Below are 10,885 nucleotides of genomic sequence, written 5' to 3'. Positions count from 1 at the left end.
AAGGCTTCATCCAATCTTCTTGTATCGATGGCTGGACAGAAGGCTCAAGCCAATCAATTTTTCACGAAACGTTCTGCTCCGGCTTTGCTGTCAGTGCCTGTCATTAAGCCCAATGAAAAGGCCCCATCCAATCTTCCTGTATCGATAGCTGGACAGAAGGCTCAAGCCAATCAATTTTTCACGAAACGTTCTGCTCCGGCTTTGCTGTCAGTGCCTGTCATTAAGCCCAATGAAAAGGCCCCATCCAATCTTCCTGTAACGATAGCTGGACAGAAGGCTCAAGCCAATCAATTTTTCACGAAACGTTCTGCTCCGGCTTTGCTGTCAGTGCCTGTCATTAAGCACAATGAAAAGGCTTCATCCAATCTTCCTGTATCGATGGCTGGACAGAAGGCTCAAGCCAATCAATTTTTCACGAAACGTTCTGCTCCGGCTTTGCTGTCAGTGCCTATCATTAAGCCCAATGAAAAGGCCCCATCCAATCTTCCTGTATCGATAGCTGGACAGAAGGCTCAAGCCAATCAATTTTTCACGAAACGTTCTGCTCCGGCTTTGCTGTCAGTGCCTGTCATTAAGCCCAATGAAAAGGCCCCATCCAATCTTCCTGTATCGATAGCTGGACAGAAGGCTCAAGCCAATCAATTTTTCACGAAACGTTCTGCTCCGGCTTTGCTGTCAGTGCCTGTCATTAAGCACAATGAAAAGGCTTCATCCAATCTTCCTGTATCGATGGCTGGACAGAAGGCTCAAGCCAATCAATTTTTCACGAAACGTTCTGCTCCGGCTTTGCTGTCAGTTCCTGTCATTAAGCGCAATGAAAAGGCTTCATCCAATCTTCCTGTATCGATAGCTCAACAGAAGGCTCACGCAAACCATTTTTTCACGAAACGTTCTGCTCCGGCTTTGCTGTCAGTGCCTGTCATTAAGCCCAATTAAAAGGCCCCATCCAATCTTCCTGTATCGATAGCTGGAGTGAAGGCCCAAGCAAATCATTTTTTCACAAAATGTTCTGCTCCGGCTTGGCTGTCAGTGCCTGTCATTAAGCGCAATGAAAGGGCTTCATCCAATCTTCCTGTATCGATAGCTGGACAGAAGGCTCAAGCCAATCAATTTTTCACGAAACGTTCTGCTCCGGCTTTGCTGTCAGTGCCTGTCATTAAGCCCAATGAAAAGGCCCCATCCAATCTTCCTGTATCGATAGCTGGACAGAAGGCTCAAGCCAATCAATTTTTTACGAAACGTTCTGCTCTGGCTTTGCTGTCAGTGCCTGTCATTAAGCCCAATGAAAAGGCCCCATCCAATCTTCCTGTATCGATAGCTGGACAGAAGGCTCAAGCCAATCAATTTTTCACGAAACGTTCTGCTCCGGCTTTGCTGTCAGTGCCTGTCATTGCGCAAGGAAAAGGCCCCATCCAATCTTCCTGTATCGATAGCTGGACAGAAGGCTCAAGCCAATCAATTTTTCACGAAACGTTCTGCTCCGGCTTTGCTGTCAGTGCCTGTCATTGCGCAAGGAAAAGGCCCCATCCAATCTTCCTGTATCGATAGCTGGACAGAAGGCTCAAGCCAATCAATTTTTCACGAAACGTTCTGCTCCGACTTTGCTGTCAGTTCCTGTCATTAAGCGCAATGAAAAGGCTTCATCCAATCTTCCTGTATCGATAGCTGGACAGAAGGCTCAAGCCAATCAATTTTTCACGAAACGTTCTGCTCCGGCTTTGCTGTCAGTGCCTGTCATTAAGCCCAATGAAAAGGCCCTACGCAATCTTCCTGTATCGATAGCTGGAGAGAAGGCTCAAGCAAATCATTTTTTTTTCGCGCAATGAAATGACCCCATCCAATCTTCCTGTATCGGTAGTTGGACAGAAGGCTCAAGCAAATCAATTTTTCACGAAATGTTCTGCTCCAGGTTGGCTGTCAGTGCCTGTCTTTAAGCGCAATGAAAAGGCCCCATCCAATCATCCTGTATCGATAGCTCGACAGAATGTTCAAGCAAATCAATTTTTCACGAAAGGTTCTGCTCCGGCTTTGCTGTCAGTGTCTGTCATTAAGCGCCATGAAAAGGCCCCATCCAATCTTCCTGTATCGATAGCTGGACAGAAGGCTCAAGCAAATCAATTTTTCACGAAACATTCTGCTCCGGCTTTGCTGTCAGTGCCTGTCATTAAGCGCAATGAAAAGGCTTCATCCAATCTTCCTGTATCGATAGCAGGACACAAGGCTCAAGCCAATCAATTTTTCACGAAACGTTCTGCTCCGGCTTTGCTGTCAGTGCCTGTCATTGCGCAAGGAAAAGGCCCCATCCAATCTTCCTGTATCGATAGCTGGACAGAAGGCTCAAGCCAATCAATTTTACATGAAACATTCTGCTCCGGCTTTGCTGTCAGTGCCTGTCATTAAGCGCAATGAAAAGGCTTCATCCAATCTTCCTGTATCGATAGCTGGACAGAAGGCTCAAGCAAATCAATTTTTCACGAAACATTCTGCTCCGGCTTTGCTATCAGTGACTGTCATTAGGCGCAATGAAAAGGCCCCATTTAATCTTCCTGTATCGATAGCTGGACAGAAGGCTCAAGCAAATCAATTTTTCGCGAAACGTTCTGCTCCGGCTTTGCTGTCAGTTCCTGTCATTAGGCACAATAAAATAGCCCCATCCAATCTTCCTGTATCGATAGCTGGACAGAAGGCTCAAGCCAATCAATTTTTCACGAAACGTTCTGCTCCGGCTTTGCTGTCAGTGCCTGTCATTGCGCAAGGAAAAGGCCCCATCCAATCTTCCTGTATCAATAGCTGGACAGAAGGCTCAAGCCAATCAATTTTTCACGAAACGTTCTGCTCCGGCTTTGCTGTCAGTGCCTGTCATTGAGCCCAATGAAAAGGCCCCATCCAATCTTCCTGTATCGATAGCTGGACAGAAGGCTCAAGCCAATCAATTTTTCACGAAACGTTCTGCTCCGGCTTTGCTGTCAGTGCCTGTCATTGCGCAAGGAAAAGGCCCCATCCAATCTTCCTGTATCGATAGCTGGACAGAAGGCTCAAGCCAATCAATTTTTTCACGAAACGTTCTGCTCCGGCTTTGCTGTCAGTGCCTGTCATTGCGCAAGGAAAAGGCCCCATCCAATCTTCCTGTATCGATAGCTGGACAGAAGGCTCAAGCCAATCAATTTTTCACGAAACGTTCTGCTCCGGCTTTGCTGTCAGTGCCTGTCATTAAGCACAATGAAAAGGCTTCATCCAATCTTCCTGTATCGATGGCTGGACAGAAGGCTCAAGCCAATCAATTTTTCACGAAACGTTCTGCTCCGGCTTTGCTGTCAGTGCCTGTCATTAAGCCCAATGAAGAGGCCCCATCCAATCTTCCTGTATCGATAGCTGGACAGAAGGCTCAAGCCAATCAATTTTTCACGAAACGTTCTGCTCCGGCTTTGCTGTCAGTGCCTGTCATTAAGCACAATGAAAAGGCTTCATCCAATCTTCCTGTATCGATGGCTGGACAGAAGGCTCAAGCCAATCAATTTTTCACGAAACGTTCTGCTCCGGCTTTGCTGTCAGTTCCTGTCATTAAGCGCAATGAAAAGGCTTCATCCAATCTTCCTGTATCGATAGCTCAACAGAAGGCTCACGCAAACCATTTTTTCACGAAACGTTCTGCTCCGGCTTTGCTGTCAGTGACTGTCATTAAGCGCAATGAAAAGGCCCCATCCAATCTTCCTGTATCGATAGCTGGACAGAAGGCTCAAGCCAATCAATTTTTCACGAAACGTTCTGCTCCAGCTTTGCTGTCAGTGCCTGTCATCAAGCCCAATGAAAAGTCCCCATCCAATCTTCCTGTATCGATAGCTGGACAGAAGGCCCAAGCAAATCCATTTTTCACGAAACGTTCTGCTCCGGCTTTGCTGTCAGTGCCTGTCATTAAGCCCAATGAAAAGGCCCCATCCAATCTTCCTGTATCAATAGCTGGACAGAAGGCTCAAGCAAGTCATTTTTTCACGAAACGTTCTGCTCCGGCTTTGCTGTCAGTGACTATCATTAAGCACAATAAAAAGGCCCCATCCAATCTTCCTGTATCGATAGCTGGACAGAAGGCTCAAGCCAATCAATTTTTCACGAAACGTTCTGCTCCAGCTTTGCTGTCAGTGCCTGTCATTAAGCCCAATGAAAAGGCCCCATCCAATCTTCCTGTATTGATAGCTGGACTGAAGGCTCAAGCAAATCAATTTTTTACGAAACGTTCTGCTCCGGCTTTGCTGACAGTGCCTGTCGTTAAGCCCAATGAAAAAGACCTCATCCAATCTTCCTGTATCGATAGCTGGGCAGAAGGCTCAAGCAAATCAATTTTTCACAAAACGTTCTGCTCCGGCTTTGCTGTCAGTGACTGTCATTAAGTGCAATGAAAACGCCCCATCCAATCTTCCTGTATCGATAGCTGGACAGAAGGCCCAAGCAAATCAATTTTTCACGAAACGTTCTGCTCCGGCTTTTCTGTCAGTGCCTGTCCTTAAGCCCAATGAAAAGGCCCCATCCAATCTTCCTGTATCGATAGCTGGACAGAAGGCTCAAACAAAAATTTTTTTCACGAAACGTTCTGCTCCGGCTTTGCTGTCAGTGACTGTCATTAAGCGCAATGAAAAGGCCCCATCCAATCTTCCTGTATCGATAGCTGGACAGAAGGCTCAAGCAAATCAATTTTTCACGAAACGTTCTGCTCCGGCATTGCTGTCAGTGCCTGTCATTAGGCGCAATGAATAGGCCCCATCCAATCTTCCTGTATCGATAGCTGGACAGAAGGCTCACGCAAATCAATTTTTCACGAAACGTTCTGCTCCGGCATTGCTGTCAGTGCCTGTCATTAGGCGCAACGAAAAGGCCCCATCCAATCTTCCTGTATCGATAGCTGGACGGAAGGCTCACGCAAATCAATTTTTCACGAAACATTCTGCTCCGGCTTTGCTGTCAGTGCCTGTCATTAAGCGCAATGAAAAGTCCCCATCCAATCTTCCTGTATCGATAGCTGGACAGAAGGCTCAAGCAAATCAATTTTTCACGAAATGTTCTGCTCCGGCTTTGCTGTCAGTCCCTGTCATTAAGCCCAATGAAAAGGCCCCATCCAAACTTCCTGTATTGATAGCTGGACAGAAGGCTCAAGAAAATCATTTTTTCACGAAACATTCTGCTCCGGCTTTGCTGTCAATGCCTGTCATTGAGCCCAATGAAAAGGCCCTATGCAATCTTCCTGTATCGATAGCTGGACAGAATGCTCAAGCAAATCATTTTTTCACAAAACGTTCTGCTCCTGCTTTGCTGTCAGTGACTGTCATTAGGCGCAATAAAAAGGCCCCATCTAATATTCCTGTATCGATAGCTGGACAGAAGGCTCAAGCAATTCAATTTTTCACGAAACGTTCTGCTCCGGCTTTGCTGTCAGTGCCTGTCATTAAGCGCAATGAAAAGGCCCGATCCAATCTTCCTGTATCAATAGCTCAACAGAAGGCTCACACAAATCATTTTTTCACGAAACGTTCTGCTCCGGCTTTGCTGTCAGTGACTGTCATTAGGCGCAATGAAAAGGCCCCATCCAATCTTCCTGTATCGATAGCTGGACAGAAGGCTCAAGCAAATCAATTTTTTACCAAACGTTCTGCTCCGGCTTTGCTGACAGATCCTGTCGTTAAGCCCAATGAAAAGGCCTCATCCAATCTTCCTGTATCGATAGCTGGACAGAAGGCTCAAGCAAATCAATTTTTCACAAAACGTTCTGCTCCGGCTTTGCTGTCAGTGACTGTCATTAAGTGCAATGAAAACGCCCCATCCAATCTTTCTGTATCGATAGCTGGACAGAAGGCCCAAGCAAATCAATTTTTCACGAAACGTTCTGCTCCGGCTTTTCTGTCAGTGCCTGTCCTTAAGCCCAATGAAAAGGCCCCATCCAATCTTCCTGTATCGATAGCTGGACAGAAGGCTCAAACAAAAATTTTTTTCACGAAACGTTCTGCTCCAGCTTTGCTGTCAGTGCCTGTCATTGAGCCAAAGAAAAGGCCCCATCCAATCTTCTGTATCGATAGCTGAACAGAAGGCTCAAGCAAATCATTTTTTCACGAAACGTTCTGCTTCGGCTTTGTCAGTGCCTGTCATTAGGCGCAATAAAAGGCCCCATCCAATCTTCCTGTATCGATAGCTGGACAGAAGGCTCACGCAAATCAATTTTTCACGAAACTTTCTGCTCCGGCTTTGCTGTCAGTGCCTGTCATTAGGCGCAATGAAAAGGCCCCATCTAATCTTCCTGTATCGATAGCTGGACAGAAGGCTCAAGCAAATCAATTTTTCACGAATTGTTCTGCTCCGGCTTTGCTGTCAGTGCCTGTCATTAAGCGCAATGAAAAGGCCCCATCCAATCTTCCAGTATCAATAGCTGGACAGAAGGCTCAAGCAAATCAATTTTTCACGAAACGTTCTGTACATAGCTTTCGCTTCAGCTTGTTGTGACTAGATTATATGTCTTAAACCTGAGCCTTGTTATTGGTGGTTTCAGACATCACACCGCGCTACATGCCAAAAATCGCTGGCTTTGCTTATCTCAGCGGGGTATTTCTAAAAACGCAGCATACAGGACACTTGGCTGGCCTCATACAGTCACTGGAGCATACAAGGTTCATTCTTCGACATCTCTGTAATGGCAGAGAGTTTCACAAATATACTGCCTCCAAGACACTACATCAATGTCCATGTCGCGTACCGCCATTTGCAGTTTTCTTACTCCGGAGGACCAGCAACAAATTGAATGTAAAACACTCCTTTTTCTTTTTCAACCTTTTTTAACCGAACATCATTACAATTCACTGAAAGCTCCTTTTTCAAAGTTTTCGTGAGGCCCAACCTTCAAACCCACAGCATTCCTACTGTCCAAAAATACGTGTTCAGCAGTTTCTGGTTTCGTTATCCCCAGGGTGAAAAAAAACCCTTCCTAAGCATCCGTGTTTAACACGGAGCACGTCAACATCAATCCTAAGGAAAAACGTTTTTGCACACGGTGAAACAACCGTTTCTCTTACATGCTTTAAGATATTTGGTTCCAGACAGTTAAAAACACGGATCAGTACGGGTGTCACGTAACTCAAGTAACGTGGAAATGAGGCTCGCGTTGAGGCATTCGATGTCCACACAATATATTTACAAAACCAAACCTCCAGGAAACAGGATGATAGCAAATGAACAGGCATACCACACTAAATAAAAACACAAGCACGACCAAAAACTATAAAAAATCTAATAAAAAAATAACTCTAATACATTAACTGTCTATGCCAAAGTGAAACAAGTCCTACTGCCTCCTGCACGACGAACCCGCTGCGATGCTGATGATGTGGCCGAGTGGGTCGGTTTGCTTACACGTTGACGTACGCAGCAGGATGTCGCGGTGGCCCGTGCTTGTCTTCAGGGGTCTGGATAACCGCGGTGCGATGCCACAGGTTCCTTGATGATCATGGCTCAGGAGGAGGCCAGCAGTGCAAAGCCACTGGTAATAGGTGGTTCCGAGCTGCCCGCTGCAAATGGTGCGAGACCGCTTATTGTGGGGCACCGCCCGACAGGTGACCGGCGTTGCGATGCCGCCGGTGCGCTCTCAAGAAAGGCTGTTTTTAGGGCTCAGGGAGCAAAACAACGGTCCGCTAGCTCTCGCCCTGGGAGTGGCATAACAACCTGGAAACCCTGATGCTGTATCCGAACTTGCCACCATTGCTCCCAAGACCTCGTTCCACACTCCCTACTCCAGCTTGGACGTCCACATCTTCCACTCCACTCGCAGTCAACAGCGTGCAGCTCCCATTGGTTGGTCCAGCTAACCTCGTCTTCCTTTTTGATCACCCTGTGCATGATCTTCATTGGTCCCTTTGAAATCCTTTTAGCCAACCCGTAAGTTGGTCCCTCTTTCTCTTCATTGTTGCTTTAATCTTCTTCTTCTCGGGCCAATCTCCTTTCGGGTATAGGTTCGTCTTCTTTTTCTCACCCTACACCTCCTTGCCAGATGACAACAGGTGAACCCGAAAACCGATTTCAATTATATCTTTATGTACCCTTCTCCGGCATTGAAATCGAATACTCGATCGAAAAAACGCGAACCTACAAATAATCGCGAACCACTCCGGTATATCTCAAACATTTTGCAATAACAGATTGAGGAAACGTTTCACCTAACGTAACCTGCATAATGGTGCGAAGGAACGGGTTCATCACCTCAGCCAAGAAATATAACTGATTAACCACTTGTCGCAGAAGAGTTTGTACGAAGGAAAGTAGTCGTATGGCTGCATTCAGGTGGATTTCGCACTTTCTTCACAGAACCTTACTCCAGCTGGAGGGTTTCCCCTAAATCTCGTCTGTTAACATCGGTCCATCACTTCATGTTGTGGATCAAAGCGCTCTCGTGCTACAAACGACTAGCCTCCTGGTGAGCTCAGTTGGTCGAGCAACTGTTCCGGTTAAACGGTAATCCCGGGTTCGAATCATGGACCAGGACGAATTTTTCTTCAGCTGCGAAGTTTCTGAGAAAGATGTATAGCTTTCCTTTGTAGGCGTACAGCTGCATTCAGGTAGATGTCAAACTTTCCTTCGCCAAAACTTACTCCACCTTGGGGATTTCCCCTAAATCTGGTTGATTAAGAAAAGTATCTAATAGCGACCAACCACCATCGCCCACACGTCGAGAAAGATTTAATCAGCTCCAAGAAAGAGCTCCAAATAAATTCAGAACATACGCCAAGTAACCTCTGTACATTTGCACGTTAACAATAAATGATTCGCGAGACGTACCACAGGTTTGCGAATAAAAATCAATTAAAAACCGTCGCTCGTACAAACCAGGACAACGCTTTAACAATTTTAGGGGCGAAGCTCCTCCTGCTCGGGCCCTGGCCCATCTCTGGTTGCGCTGGTACATACCAGTGATCGTGATTGTAGCAGGATGCCCCTAGGGGTTGGCCAACCTAAGATTGGACGAAGAGGTCGAAACGTTCAATGCGTTCGTTGCTGCCCAACAAGGACGAGAGGGAGAAGAAGGGGTTGTCGTTCGCCGTCGGCGACCTCAAGGCAGGTACAGGGGTACGCGACACAAGACACTCTGCAGAAGGCGACGGCAAAGGCGGCTAAATTGCCACATCATTTGCCAACATTCCCATGGAGATTATCATCGTCCCAAACATGCCGTACATGATCACCACAAACATCGACATCTCTGACGGGCTTATCAACGGAGCGGTGTGAGGTCTCAAGCTTTGCGGGTGAGGAGTGGTGGTCTTGACGTGGCGGCGTCCGGTTTCGATCCCACGACTCTCTGGCCGCGACGGGAGGTACATGGTGCTCTTCCCACTGTGCTACAAACTGAGACGCTAGCATGGCTACGAACGGTCCTTCTGTACTTCACTCATTCAGATGGTGCGCGCTGTCAAGACGACCTATAAGAACGTGTTTGGTTTTATATGATGTGTGTGCGAATGTTTCACGGTTTTACCTATAAGCATTTTAGCTTCACCCTTCTCAACATCATACACTTCGTGGAGATGGAGGGATTTTTTATGCACTCTTCCACTTTGTTTCATAACGGCACTGTTGTGGCTTCGCCACTACGGCTGGCCGTCTAGGCAAGTTTATACCGGGAGACCTCAATACATTGAAGGAGTAACCTGCCAGCTGACAAACCTCAAGAACAGCGGGTGTCGCAGTCCCAATCCTGATCCAGAACCCACGCCAACTTGTTCAGTTTACAGAACTTCCACCAATTATTCCACGATAAGAAATATGCATTTTAGCGGCGCTATGAATACTTTTTCTGTCCCGGCTAAATATTTCAAGGTCGCCCACATAAGCGAATAAGCAGACCTCACATGTCGGTAACCTAAAACCACGATTGCTGTCGAGTTTCATTACGCTGGCATTAAAAAATTTTATGTTCATGACTGGCAAACAGAACGTGTGACTGCGATTGGCCGCCTTGCTGGCTCATTAATCACCAAACTGGTCTAGCAACCTCATGAACCATGGTTACGCTGGTCGCTCTCATTCTTCCCAGATAGACATGTTTCAAGATGATAAAAGCAGTTAGCCAGAGACGTAACAAAAGGCGTTTTGAATGTCTGTTTAGAGCGTGGCTACAATTCAGTTCATACTTTCACAACATTACGGAATGGTTCGTGCGGCATGTATATTGTTGTCGAGTGAAGCTACACACGGGCTATGAGGGCGCGCATTAGTGGAGGGCTCAGGATTAGGTTTGACGACTCAGGGATATTTTGCGTGCACCGAAACCTCGGCACGCTGGGGTTTATTCGCGCCTAAATCAGAAAAGCGGTCGTCCTGGCCGCGAAACGAACCCGTGCACTTGGGCTCAGCAGCCAACGTCTTAGCCACTGAGCAAATATGGCAGGTGTTTATTGTTTATTATGGATGTTCATGTTATGCCTCACGTAAAACTCACTACATTGATACTCATGTTTGCATGTTTACATCCCTGTTGCAAAAGCCAGTGGCACTAGCCCAGTGCATATTGTGTTATTGGACCAGTGTTACACACTAGCACGCGCTGGATACTACCAATACCGGATACTAGCAACACTGCATGGTAGCCATGCTGCATACTAGCAACACCTGACACTAGCCGTACTGGAGACTAGCCGAACTGGAGGCTAGCCGTACTGGATGTTGGCCGTACTGGATGGTAGCATATACTGGACACAGTGGTGCAAGAGATTGGGACGTCAGAACGACAATCTCAACACCACAGAACCGCATATGACAGATGTAGCAAACACACAGCAAGCACATTTAGGTGACATTTCTTTTACTTTTGAAATTGTTATTTTTGCAGTAGTAACTCACACAAAAATTCTTTCAGCTC

Source organism: Haemaphysalis longicornis, unplaced genomic scaffold (genome assembly GCF_048455015.1).
Source record: "Haemaphysalis longicornis isolate Haplotype H1 unplaced genomic scaffold, Haemaphysalis longicornis Haplotype H1 scaffold_35, whole genome shotgun sequence".
Lineage (NCBI taxonomy): Eukaryota > Metazoa > Arthropoda > Arachnida > Ixodida > Ixodidae > Haemaphysalis > Haemaphysalis longicornis.
The sequence above is the reverse complement of the archived record's forward strand: the minus strand, read 5'-3'. Positions refer to the sequence as shown.